General features: G+C 46.6%; 1 protein-coding gene across 2 annotated transcripts in view; it reads left to right on the forward strand.

The window, feature by feature from the left end:
- The first annotated feature begins 6100 nt into the window (after positions 1 to 6100).
- Positions 6101 to 13786, forward strand: part of BACH2 (BACH transcriptional regulator 2) — a 358001-nt gene continuing 350315 nt past the window's right edge. For both annotated transcript variants that reach the window (XM_028108030.2, XM_028108032.2), the window contains exon 1: positions 6101 to 6446. The gene's annotated coding sequence lies outside the window, so the exon portion shown is untranslated. The remainder of the gene's footprint in view (positions 6447 to 13786) is intronic.

Consider the following 13786-nt stretch of genomic DNA (forward strand, 5'->3'; position numbering starts at 1 on the left):
TATTGGCTTTCTTTATTAGAGAAGTAATACATTTATATTAGAGAAAAAAATTTAAAAACCAGTTAGGCACAAAGAAAAACCACTCATAAGCTCTTCATCTTGAGAGAACCACTTTAACACTAAATATCCTTCCAAACTTTTTTCTATTCATGCGTAGACAGTTTTCCCACTTCTGGGATCACACTGTGTCACAGATTGTTTTTAAAATGTACTAATAAAACATTAAAATGCCAATATACATACTTCTTCAACATAATTTTTGATGAATCTGTGGTACTCCATTTTACGGATGAACCACAATTTGGCCAGTTTTCTGCTGTAAGGCATTTACATTTTTCCATTTTGTTTTTGCTATCATACATTAAAAAAATCTTTCTGGGGGCGCCTGGGTGGCTCAGTCGTTAAGTGTCTGCCTTCGGCGCGGGTCATGATCCCAGGGTCCTGGGATCGAGCCCCTCATTGGGCTCCCTGCTCAGCAAGAAGCCTGCTTCTCCCTCTCCCGCTCTCCCTGCTTGTGTTCCCTCTCTCACTGTCTCTCTCTCTCTGTCAAATAAATAAAATCTTAAAAATAGAAAAATAAATCTTTCTGTATATTCTTAATTTTTACATTAATATAAATTCCAATAAGTAGAATTTCTATGTAACTAATTTTAAGTATTACTGATTAAACACTTTAAATAATAAAAAATAATAAAATTAATTAACTATAAAATCACCGCAGTATGTCAATTGTTTCATTGACTACCTGCCTAGATTTTTTTAAGTTCATTGAGGATAAAATCCAATGTTTTCCAATTTCTCATCTTTCATCAGCACAACCGATACTCAGTTGTGCATGTTAGAGAATTATTTTATTTCACTTAAATTTTTAGATAAGAGTGGCATCAGTGCTTTATTGTAGAAGCAGATCTTGGGCTAGTCACTACAGATAGTGATGTAAGAACATCCCCTCCTCTTAAGGACTATTTCCAAAGTCCTTCTTAAGAACTGAGGTGATTTTAGGGGGGAGATAAAGATAAGAGGAATGATTTGTTACAAAGAAAAAAGGCTGCCAGCCAAATTTGACAATAGCTAGAGTAAAATTTTTGCATGATCCTAGTTACTCTGGAAAATTACAATGCTCTCCAGTTTGGAACACACTGATTATTTTTCAAAACTTGTGTGAGATTTTATACAATGAGAAATAACTCTTCTTGACAGTGGCATGTCCACCCAGGCTCGAGTGGTGACCCTCAGATTTCCTCTGTGCTACATCACCTTGCGCTAGACCACACCTTTCCTCTCTCCTCCCCCTTCCACACTTTTCCCTCCTCCACCATCAGTTGATCATCTGACTTCAGAATCACTCACATAGGGACAGCTCATATTTCCCACAACCACAGTCCAGCTTCCCCACACCCCACAACCTGAGCTGCCGTCTCTCCCATTGATAGGGATGAACAGGCCCCACCCAACTCAAGAACCCTACAAACTTCCCTCCAGAAGTTATCCCCTCTCTCTGTGCATCAACAGTTTCCCCTCTAGCCTGGATTATTCTCTCGAACGAGCTCTCATTTCTCCCATTGCCCGCTGCTCACTTCCCCATCTTCACTTTCCCAGCACAGCAAGGGAGTGGTCCATACCCACAGCCTCTACTTCCTCTCCTCCCACGCTTTCTCCAATCCACTCCAGCCAGGGGTGGTCCCTACCACTCCCGTCTATCAAAGACACCAATACCCTCCAGGTGACCAAGTTGAAAAGTCAGCAGCCTTGGCATAACTGATGACTCCCTGATTCTCAAAACATTCTCTTTCACTTGGCTCCAATTCTTTCTCTCCTTTCCCTCATGGGCTGCTATTTCTCAGTCACTTTGGCCAAATCTCCTTCATCTTCTTTATCCGCTGAACTCTAAATGTTGGGAGTGCCCCAGGTCTCAATCCTCAGACCTCTTCTCTTCTTTTCTCTTCTCTACTCATGTTTCCAGATTCTCTAAGCTGATTGACACACAGATTCCTGTCTCTAGTCCAGACCTCTCTCCTGAAGGCTAGGTTCTCATGTCTCATTGCCTACTCAACTTTTCCACTTAGATGTCTGATGGGCATCTAAAATTTACTACATCCAAACCCAAATACTTGAGCTTTCCTTCCATACCTGCTCCTCCTATAGCCTTCCCTGTCTTACTAAATGTAGTATCCATTAATCAACTGTTCATGCCCAAATCCAGAATTCCCTTTGACTCCTCTTTCTCTCACATCCCACAACTGAATAATCAGTAAGTCCTGTCTGGTTTAATTTGAATATACATCTAGATTCCATTTATAGTCATCACTGTAGTCCAAATTACCATCACCTCTCTCTTAGCCTATCTCAATAACCTCAATAGCCTCCTAATAGTCTGTGCTTCCATACTCGTCCTCCCCTTCCACTTCACAAACAGAATGATCTCTTAGGAGTCAGGGCCAGTCATGCCCTTTCTCTGCAGAAATCCCTAAAAATGTCTTCTCGTTTCACCAAACTATAACCCTACTGGCTATCCCTCTGGCATCATCTCTTGTTACTCTCCTTCCTATTCTTCTGTATCAGGCATAGTAGCTTCTTTGCTATCCCTGGAGCATGCCAAGTCCTCTCTACCTCAGGGCCTTTGCACTTTCTCTTCTCCATATCTGAAAAGCTTTTCCTCAAGATAGCTTCAGAACTTGCTCCTCACTTCATTCATATCTCTGCTCAAATATTCTCATCAGGGACTCCTTCCTTGCCCCCACCACCCTATTTAAGAATGGCTCCACCCCTATCACTCCTGAGCTCCTTTACATACTCTATTTTCTTTTACAACACTCTTCACCCCCGTATATTATAACATACAACTTGATATTATATAATATTTATATAAATATTATTGTATATAGTTATATGTATATTTATATATTACACACACATAGACACACACACACAGGCTCATTGTCTTGTCTCCCTCTCCCACCCCCATCTCATCACTAGAATAAGAATTCAACATCCCAGCTTGTAGAACAGTGCCTACCACATAACAGGTAGCTCCAAAATTGTTGAACAAATCACCAAAGTTATTCAAATTTCATCAGTTCTCCCAAGTGTCACCTGTGCAGTTGCTGAGTTGGAGTTTTATGGTTTAGATACATTTTGAAACATCAGATTTTGAAATAATAAAGCCTACTCACAATTCTGAGGAATTTGTCCAATGAGTAGAACTCAGTTTCTTAACAGAACTTCCTTTAATACATTTGTTCCTCCTGGTTTTGGCATTCTCCCCCTCTAAACATCTTACTCTGTTCTCTCATTGGACATTAACTTTGTCCTGCTATATCTTGTTCAAGGTACCACATTTAAAATTCTGCCTACTGTTCTGCCTAAGGGAAACTATTATATCTTCTCAACATCATCAGATCCTCTAATTGGGTGCTGGAGAGCAAGAAAATCAAGGACTTGTGAACTGCTCATTTCTTCTGTCTTCCTTTGCTCATTTTTTGTTTCCTGAATAATTCTTCCTATCTTATTTTACAAAATCAAGGAGATTTATAGAAATAATGTTTACTGACTTCAACGCTATGGTTCAAAGTTATTATCCCAGGAAATCATATCCTGCTTAGAAATGTATCACAGATGAACCCATATTCTGGATCAGTGCACACACGTAATTATATAGGAAAAAAAAGTATGTCAGAAAAGGTTGAATGTTGCAGACATGGGAAATCAACTGACCTCTACTTAAGTTACTGCCACGAATACACAGAGAGAAGAACCTGCATCTGTTTCACATTGTAAATGCCTGAAGTGTCCAGAGCAGCACCATAAACCCAGGGAGTGGCCAGCAAATACTCACTATAAGGGTGCTAAGGCCGTCCATAGCCTAACCTCTGAGGTAGTACTGTTAAGAGTGTCCAGTACTAATTTCATATAATTCTGAATATGTTTTTATAGGCTTTAAATCAAGTAACCTACTTCTAACCATTGAAAAGGAAATAACTCACTCCTTACTAGGCTTCAAGCTCCTCAAAGGCAACGGTTTTGTCTTATTCACAGCCACAGAGCCACATGATTGCAGTACTAGACAGGACTTTAGAGGTCAACCAGTTCTAATCCAACCACCTTGAAAGACTAGGTAATACAACCTATCACAGTTGCGTTTGGTTTTTTCATCTCTAATTGCTGTTCCATCTCATACATGAGAATTTCAAACGAAGCAAACTGCAGTCTGAGTCTTTGGCAAGTAGACTAATTGAAATGACCTAATAGCCTTTGTTGGACCCATCTGGGACCAGAAGCAAGGTGGCAGTAACATCCCTTTCCTCCCCCCTCCACATCCCACACCGATGTGCCCAACTCCTCCTAGCTGGGCAGCCATGGCTGGCTTGTAAAGAAACGAATTTGCATGGCCCTCACAGGGATCTTCTCAAGCCTGGCTCTAGGAAAACATCGACTGGTGCTATTAAAATGCACAAAGTTATCACACTGGCACTCATGTACTTACAGGAATGAGGAATGCAGAAACATCACCATCCACAAGACTAAGAACTGGCCCTGCCAAGGCAGACCGGAGATCAGTCTTCTCGGTCCTTGCCAGGGCACCAGACAGGGACCTCAGAAGCAGGGTGTTTTGTCAACAACGGCACCAGACCCAAAGTCAGGAGACTGAGACCTGCTCCAAGCTCTGAGGCTTCTCTTCATTTGAAAATTGTAAAAGCTAACAGAAAGAAACTCTCCATGTGGTTCCAGACCTACATGAGAGGCCCTGCAATGCTGTTAGGAAAATCAGCTTGGCCCCTTCAGCTTCCTTTCGTCCATCTCTTAGCTTTCCACACAGACGGTCAAAATTGGGCCTTTTAAAACTCTGCCTCAAAAGAAGGTGGTTCAGAGTAACACTTTGGCTGATATCACAAGACTCCCAGGGCAATGCTTCACTGCTTCCTCAGCATATGCCAGTGCCCATTTTACAGGGGGGGATTTATGATCCTTCTCTCAGTAGAGCAAGCCAAAGTTTTATAATATTCATTAAAAATCAGCACCACATGTAATAATATGGAACACTGCCGGTACACAAGGGGGCCAAGTTATAGGTGTTCAGGGAAAGTGGCAGAATTTCTTGGCCTTGGCAAGGGTAAAGTTGCAGGCACCAGCACTGCACTAACACAACCTTCTTTTATTGCAATGTTCGTTCAGTCTAAGTCCTAATTACTTTCTGTAAAATCCTCGCCACCATCAAGCTTTCTTCTGACAGGGCAGCCACACGATGGCCTTAAAGTGCAGCAGCAACACCCTGGCAGCCTCCAGAGTAAGAGGCAGCGGAGAGCGTGGAACACAGTAGGAGTTGGGGCTGAAGCTGAGAACGAGGCTCTTCATTTACACTTCGCAACTGCTCTCGACCCTTCTAAAACAAGTCGTGGGGGCTCATGGACTCGCTCAGTGGGACGGGCCGAGGCCCTCGGGTGAAGGATTCAAACGTTAACACAGCTGGGGGTCGGAAGCTACTCTTCCTCGCCCCACCCCCACTCATGGGGGACCCAGTTAGCTTTGTGGGGTCCCGTGGAGCATCTTTTCCCGCCCCTCCTGGGAAACACTAGACAACCCAGGAATCCCAGGTCTCGACGTCTGGCTCCTCTTCCTGGGGGGGTATGGCCCTGGGCTCTGCACCCCTCCCCACGTGCCACACCAGCCCTCCCCACTCCCCCACCCCACCCCACAAGCCCCCAACCCTTGCCTTTCATGGCCCTTGCGAGTCCCGAACAAGGCCGGACCCAGCCAGGCGGTCAGCCGGGCCGGGAGCAGGGGGATCTCCCCGCCGCGCTGCTGCACAAAGCGGGGAGTGCGGCGGCGGCTGAGGCGCGCCCCCTCCCGCGAGCCGGCCGAGCGCGCGCGCCCGCCCCCGCCCCTCGCCCCCCACCCCAGCCCCCGGAGCGCCATTCGCGGAGCGGCTTACGCTAGTCGCCAGGCGTACGGCGCCCCAGCGGCCGGGGAGGTGCGCTGCCCGGCTCCCGTAAAGTTATTGTGAATGGGGAGCGGGTGACGTCAGCGCCGAATGTCAACAATGTAGCGATTGAGAGTGTGGGCGTTCCGGGGAGAGCGCGAGCCGCGCGGCGCGGAGCAAACAGCGCCGAGCCGCCGCCGCCTCAGCAGCAGCAGCAGCGATCGTGCACACCCGGGCTGCGGTCGCAGCAGCGCTAACGTGAGCGCCCGCCGCCGCCCTCGCCACCCCGCCTGACTACTCCAGCTGCCGCCGGGCTCTCGCTTTCTCTCCGGCCTCCCCTCGACCCTTCCCCTCCCCCTACCCGGCACTCTCGGGGGGCTGGGAGCGAGCTGCCATGTGATGCGCGTCCTCTCGGTGAGCTTTTGGTGACCCCTCGAACCGCCCACCGCGCCGGCTCCCTGGAGGGGGCTGCAGGCTGGGAAGACGCAGGGAAGAGGAGGCGGAAAAGGACGCAAAGTTCTCTGGCGAGGTGAGTCCCCGGCCCCGGGTTCCGGGCCCCGGCGCCGGGCGGGGCGGCGGGGCAAGTTTGCGGGGTGCGCGGGGCAGGCGGGGAGGCGTGGGGGAAGCGGCGCGGGAAGGGAGCTGCGGTCGCCCGGCGCGCAGCGGCCAGTCGAGCGCGCGGCCCGCTTTTATGGCATTTTCTAGGAACGGGAAGGGGGTGGGAGCCGAGCCGGCGGACGCGCCGCGGCGAATATGCGCTCTCTCGCCAGGCTGTTTACGGCAGGCGAGGCGGCATTGTATTTTGCTCGCGTCGACGGGTGTTTTGGAACAGCAGGGGGAGGAGGAGCAGAGGGTAATAAGTCAGCGTGGGGAGGGCGGGCTGGAGGGAGGCGCGCGTCCGCGCAAGCCGGAGCAGCTGTCAGATCCACGGCCCTGTTCCCGGCCCCCAGCCCGCGATCCCCGCGCCAGGCCCGGCGGCCTCCTCCTTGCCCGCGGCGTCCGCGCCTGGGGCTGGTGACTGCGGCCAACGCGCCTTCGCGCTCAGCTGTCAGTCGCCGCTGGGTATCTAGGACCTCCGCGACTGGCGTGGCATCAAAGCCCAAGTTTAGGGTCCCGGGAAGAGGCAAGCTGGGGACCTCGCAGCACAGACCGCGGGAAGCGCGCTGGGTGGAATCCCTACTAGAGAATGACCGCGTTATCGGAATGCGTCCCTGGGAGCTCGAACCGCGGGGCTCGTGCCTTCCGACTGGGAAACCTTGCACCTTCCTCCCCCCAAGATTCTACATGAAATCAAAGTGCAACACACACACACACACACACACACTCACACTCTCACACTCTCACACTTTTTCCTCCCCACACTTCAGTCTCCAAGCTCCACCTAGGAGAGGAGTTTATCGAGGAGACGCCTCTCCACCTCCCCGCGCCAAGGCTCCCTGTGATCGCTCCGTACTCCTCTCACGGGTGGGTGTGCTCAGTAGCCCAGTGAGGTTGAAGAGGGCGGCGGGCGGCGCTCATGGACTACCCCAGCTGCTCGCGAGAGGGGACTCGAGTGAGCATCTCGTCCACCTCAGTCTGGCCTAGGATTTGCAGGAACTCGAACCGTGGGAGGAAGCAGGCAGGGCCGAGCGTATGCCTGTGAAAAGGGCCGCGTACCCTTGGCTTCGGGGGTTGTGGACGTGCCGGGTATCCCCAGCACCTTCTCGCGTGTAGGCGAGTTTGACAACTTGGGGGAAGTTCCGGTGTAGGCGCTGTCCCGATGGTTTTGTCTGTGGCCGGAGAAGGCGCGCCTCTCGGCTCTCGCGCCCGGTCACCGCGGTCGCTGCGACCCGTGGCCCCCGAGAAAGGGGAGGGACGAGGGCGCCCCACCCCCTACTGAGCCGCAGACTACCGGCGGTCCCGCGGGTAGCCAGACGCTGCGTTCCTCACTTTTCACCTTCACTGTCTAGGGCTGCAGTCGTACTATGTGTGTAAATTTCATCTGTTGAGCGTATTTAACTAAAAAGGGTAATTACTTCAGATAAAAATCCTTTTCTGCCTAGTGGGAACCTTGGCGGAGATGATGCCTAATGAGATATTTTGCTTTTGTCTGTTTAGAGTAAAATTAGAGATGTTAACTCTGATAACGGTTTTCTCAGATCATTAAAATGTAACATGTAGGAAAGGCATGTCGAGCCGCGAAGCTCTGGCTGACGTGAAAGAAGCTGCGCGTGAAAGGCTGCCACTCTCTCCGCGGAGAGGGCTATTTTAGTAAGGCAGCGGGCGTCTTGCTTAAAATGTGAGATGGCCCCACCCTGGTTCTCTGGCAGCTCCCGAGTAAATGGCATTTTTCATTCTTGCAGGTAGCAATAAACGTGAGTCAAAGTGACATCTTGTTAGAATTAGTCTTTAGTCTGTAAGAGAGATTGCTAAATTACAGTGTTGCGTTCAAACTGCTCCAGTGAAAGGTCTGTCAGCATTTCCATTATAAATTCAGGTTTTCAGGAGTTTATAATTTCACCACAAAACTTGTGGTGGCTGAAGTGTTTTTCCCTTCCAGTGTTCTGGTTTAGACAATACACTGATTGCCCAATTCTGCCCTATTTGCTGTTCCTGAAACTTGGAATGTCATACACGGGGGGGGGGGGGTGTCCCCAAAATGGAATACACGACCATGAAATGAAAAACTTTTGTTAGAACACACTTTATTTATGCAGAGCAATATTTTCATTTCGGATTTTGGAAGGCTTTAGGTTTGACATTTGGTAATCTTAAGTGTGTTGAGTTAATTCCTCTGGTATCTGTCGATTGTGCAGGTGGATCGAAATATCAGTTCGTATTGTATATGCCAGGATTACATGGAAAAACATTCTCTTCATACATGTGTATGTCTGAACTCTCAGCTAAATTATGAATACCCATTTTAGTTACTTTTCTGTTCTTTGTAGATTGCATGTGAGGATCTGCCATAGAGAAGGAGTAAGGCAGAAAGGGAGGGAGGGAATCAGAACAACCCACTCCCCCCCTCCCCAATTCACTTTTCAGTATCACTAATGCCTGGGAGGAAACCATTTATTCTCTTTCTATTGAATCATGCCTTTGACTCAGTGTCTTCAGGCAAGTCCCTTCCAGTGGCTCAACCTCTGGCTGCTGTATGGGGGGCTTAATTATTTGCGAACTGCCTTGAAATCCCTGGATGAAAGGCACTGCATAAGTGCAAAGTATTGTTATTCAGATATGGAATTTAATGATCCATTACAGTTCATCAGGAAATGCACTTTGCAGTGATGGTAGGAAACGTTTCCACCTGATAGAGGGTAATAATAACTGCTTAAAAGTAGGTTCAGATTACAGATGAGACAATTAACTCTAGCCATGTGCTCTTCAATTTGTTGCAATTCATTTTGTGATCAAAGTGAGTCGCAGAGAGCCAGATGGTCAGGTTCATGTTCAAATCTCTCCTAGGCCAGCCCTTCACTTCTGGGCCCACTGTCTGCATGCCGTCGGGACTTATTCATTAGCGCTTGTGAGCTGTTCTGCAGAATGTATGATCAGGGACTCCTGTGATGCCAACAAAAGGGCTCAGGCCTATCTATATTGTTGGGAGCAGTTTAATTTTACTTGGATTAACTCACGCTTAGTGTCTCTGGTATGGATCCAGCCTTAACAAGGGAGGAGAGGGATCCTAGAGGCTCTCTAGCTCAGCTGTGTAGCTCTTTCACTCCCCTACCTTTTGTACCTCAGATTTCAGGCGGTATGGTATCTGGCTTGTTGTAAATGCTGGCTTCGTTGCTGAATGAATGACAGAATACTTAGAGAAATAAATACCCTTCCTGTTTTGCAGAGGGGGTGTGGTGTACGACCAGCTTTGTGGGCATGTGCTTGCTCTGTTGCATCCTCCTCCCCGCTCAGAAGGATCTCACAGTTGGTTGAATCTTCTGTTGTTAATCGTCTTGAAATCCTTAATAATTCTTGAATTCAGAGCGCTTCATTTTCATTTTTCACTCTCCTGGTGGGGGAGGGGGGCTGTAGCACGAAGGGGCAGGCAACCACTACTTTGTCTCAGCTTCTTGTCGTGGACTGTTACCAGGTAGGAATGGGTGGGAATACTGGCTTTGTGTTACCATGTCATCTGATTTATCCTAGAGGAGCTGTTTATCTGGACTTTTACGTGGAATTCTTAATTTTTAAATATTAGCTCAAAATTTTTTAAATGTTGGATGAGATACGCAGTTGCTAGATCTGGCCTGCAGGCAGCCTGTCTTCTACCACTGAACCAGCTAAAACATCTTACTGTTTAATATTTCTGTATCTGGCTATTTTCTAAGTGCCTGGCACATAGTAGATGATCTATGAGTCTCCACCAAATAAATGGTTGTAGCCATCCAAAAAGTTGCAAGATGCAAGAAAAACAAAACTTGAAATCCACACTGAGTCCCACTCAGGTGTTGATAAATTTCTTTTTGAGAGAGAATGCAACATGAAAGGCCAGAGACTTAATACCATGGGCACCATGTAATCCTCTGCAGGTACATAATCCCATTGCTTTTGAATAACCTTGTTCTCTATGTAGTTGTTATTGACCAGATGGGGTAACTTGGCTATTTATTGCCTGAGGACCTACACAAGAAATTGACATTTGAAAACACCCACTAAAATAATAGCTATGATTTGTTGAATGCTCATTATGTGCCAGAAACAGTGTTAACTAATTTACCTGTACGTATCTCATTGGCTCCTCAAAGCAACCCTGTGAAGTAGGCATTGTGCCCATTCTACAGAAGAGGAATTTTCTCATTTTATGTTGCCAAGAATTTCATCTGAATGCAGTGTGTGTTTTCTTGACTGCCTAAAGGTTATTCCGCATCCTGTATACACAATCCAGCCCTGAGTCAGTGACTAGGTGTGAGGTGGGGACCATGGTAAACAGAGGACATGGTTCCTACTCTCCTGTACAGGGAACAGAAAACAATACTAGAGGCAACATCTTTGTCAAAACCTACGTTTATACAGCAAACACTGCATCTGCCTCCCCGTTCCTCCCCTTTTCGTAACCGGATGTTAAGGAAGCTCCAGTGACATAGGACCCTACCAGAGGCACTGGAGGATTGGAAGCCAGGGCTGGTTGTGAAAATTTGCATTTTGGGGGAAAAGAAGATAAACTTCTGGCTCCACCGGAGCCACGTTAGGCAAAGCAGCAGCAAGTCCTTGGGAATGACAGAAAATCACTCCTGTTTTGTCAGTGACAATGTATGACCTAGTCCTGGCCCATCTTTAAATTTTATGTAAATATTTACACATTGTTCGAGTCCAAACTGAAACCTGCTGTGAACTAAATATTTTGTAAATTCAGATAGATTGCCCACAATATCCTTTTTTTTTTTTTTTTGGTCTAAGACGTTTCATAAAAAAGTAGTTTTCTTTGCCAATTCAGCATTTTTTTCTTTTACTTTTTTCCCCTTTTCTTTTCTCCTTCTTGTTAATTTCAGATGTCAGTCTACCTAAAACTGAAACCTAATCTTACCATCAGCATGCTGCTCAGCTTCCCTGATGCTGGAAGTATCCTCAGAATCACTTCTCTGTCCTTTTCAAGGACCATTTCTTTTCTAAAGAATATGGAAATTGAACCTTATCCTACTAGTAGCACTACTTCACAAATCAGGCAGGAATTTTGCCTTTGTTTTTCCTTGAGCTATTTTTTTCCAAAATAATAAATCTCCCCGATCTGAAAGCATTTCACGTACTCGTTCATTGTAGTCCTTGGAATTACAGCCAAAATGTCTCTCAGTCTTCCCCAGTGACTTCATAATCATCATTTCTCCAGCATATTCCCCTGGTTAACTTCTCTTTTGTTCCCTAGCCTGGTAATAAATTGTCCTTTGGTTCTGAGATATGTCATTTTCCTCCCTGACCTTTTTGTGCATCTCTTGAAGGCTGTAGGACACACTGCAGATGCCCCTGAGAGCTGGCGCTTGGTTGCGAGCGAGCTCCTGTCTTTGTGTCAGCTTTCATCTTTTCCTTCCCCAAGCATTTAAACCTCCACTGTCCAGTGCTCCCAGGCTTCTCGTAATTGTTTTCATTTGTTCCTGAGCCTGCAGCTAGCATGTGACAAACTCCAGGTTCATGGCAGAAGAAATCTTTTTGAGTTTCCTGGTCCTCCATCAATTGTAGCCTTGCATATCCTTCTCTTTTCTCTCCCTGGTCACTTTCCGCAGATGCTTCTGGAGTTTCCTCAGGACCCTCCATGAGTCTCGCTCAGAAGGCTTAGACTTTCACTTTGGAGTTTAAAGTTGGGAAAGGCCAGGGTGGTGATTCCCATTCTACAAGCATGAAGACAAGGGGAAGGTACATACTCAGCAGGTTTCCTTAGTATCCACACACTATTAGCAGTTTTTATTTTCTTCCCATTCTGTATTTTCCTAAGCGAAAAACCACATGGATGCAACTAAGTGGGCCCAAGTGTTCAGAAGTGCCAGTCTTTAGAGATAGATGCCTCATTCATTCCATAAATAAACATATACTGAGCATCTCTTATGTGGCAAGCATGGTGTTAGGTGATCATAGTGTTCAAGGGGAGCAAACCCAGTCCTGGTCCCTGTCCTAGTAAAGAACGACATCAAGTAGGAGAGATGACAGGGCACCCGGGTGGCTCAGTCAGTTAAGCGTCCAACTCTTGATTTCAGCTCAGGTCATGATCTCAGGATGGTGAGGTTGGCCCACATCAGGATCCATGCTCAGTTGGGAGACAGAGCTTGCTTGAGATCCTCTCCCTCTCCTTCGGCCCCTCCCCCTGCTGTGTTCTCTCTCTGTCTCTCAGATAAATAAATAAATCTTAAAAAAGTAGAGATGACATTAATTAGGTAGTGACAGATCACCCACTACATGTTCTGTGAACAAAGGTATTCCATGCAGCAGAGGGCATATGGGGGGATTTCACCAGGTTGGGAAGTTGGGGTAGACCTCCCTGAGAAATTAGTGGAGTGAGCTGCCGTCAGGGCCTATCTGAAACTTGGGGCTTGCCGTTTCCTCATAACCTCCTAATCCTATTAATTCACTACTATCTTTGGCCCTTTGGAGTATTGCATAAACCATGATATAACCCTTGGGGCCATTTTGGCAAATAATGGTTCCTGTATACAGAGTCCAGAATTGATTTATTTACCTGTGTCTTTAGAACCTGATAAAAACAGAATTGTTAATTGCCAAGAATACTGTTCATTTTCATACTTGGAAAGAAATTCAAGGTAGCATTTTTATTTTGAACCTATTTAGGGTCATTTTGACATTTAAATGATTAGAAGTTACACGGACATCCTTCCCAGTTGGCAGGTATGTGTGTGACCTAGGCAAGGATCATTAGTGAAAATGTGAGTCCAGCTTCTGTATGAAACCCCTGCTTAGCTCAGAGCAGGAAGGTTTCCAGCCTCTGAAGACCAAGAAGGATTATTTAGACTATTCTTAGCACAATTTAGGAGTTTTGACAGTATTTATTTTATTTTAAGGCATTTTTAAAAAAGATTTACTTATTTATTTTAGAGAGAGAGAATAAGCAGGGGGAGAGGCAGAAGCAGAGGGAGAGATAGAATCCACAAGCAGTTTCCCCGCTGAGCACAGAGCCCGACTTGGGGCTTGATCCGAGGACCCTGAAATCAGGACCTGAGCCAAAACCAAGAGTTGGTGGCTCAGTCTGTTGAGTATCTATTTAAAACAAACTGACAGTATCTATTTAAAACGAACTACTATATTGTATGCTAAAACTCTTTTTCTTTGATAATAGCTAACCTATGTTGGGAGCTTCCTATGTGTGTTATTCATATCAACTCATTTAATCCTTGTAACAACCCAGAACTAGGTGTGATCATTAGAAGCTAAGGCATAGATGTCACCCAG

The sequence above is a fragment of the Eumetopias jubatus genome, unplaced genomic scaffold (assembly GCF_037043125.1).
Source record: "Eumetopias jubatus isolate StellerSeaLion01/CBP00866 unplaced genomic scaffold, mEumJub1_p1.0 scaffold_6, whole genome shotgun sequence".
Lineage (NCBI taxonomy): Eukaryota > Metazoa > Chordata > Mammalia > Carnivora > Otariidae > Eumetopias > Eumetopias jubatus.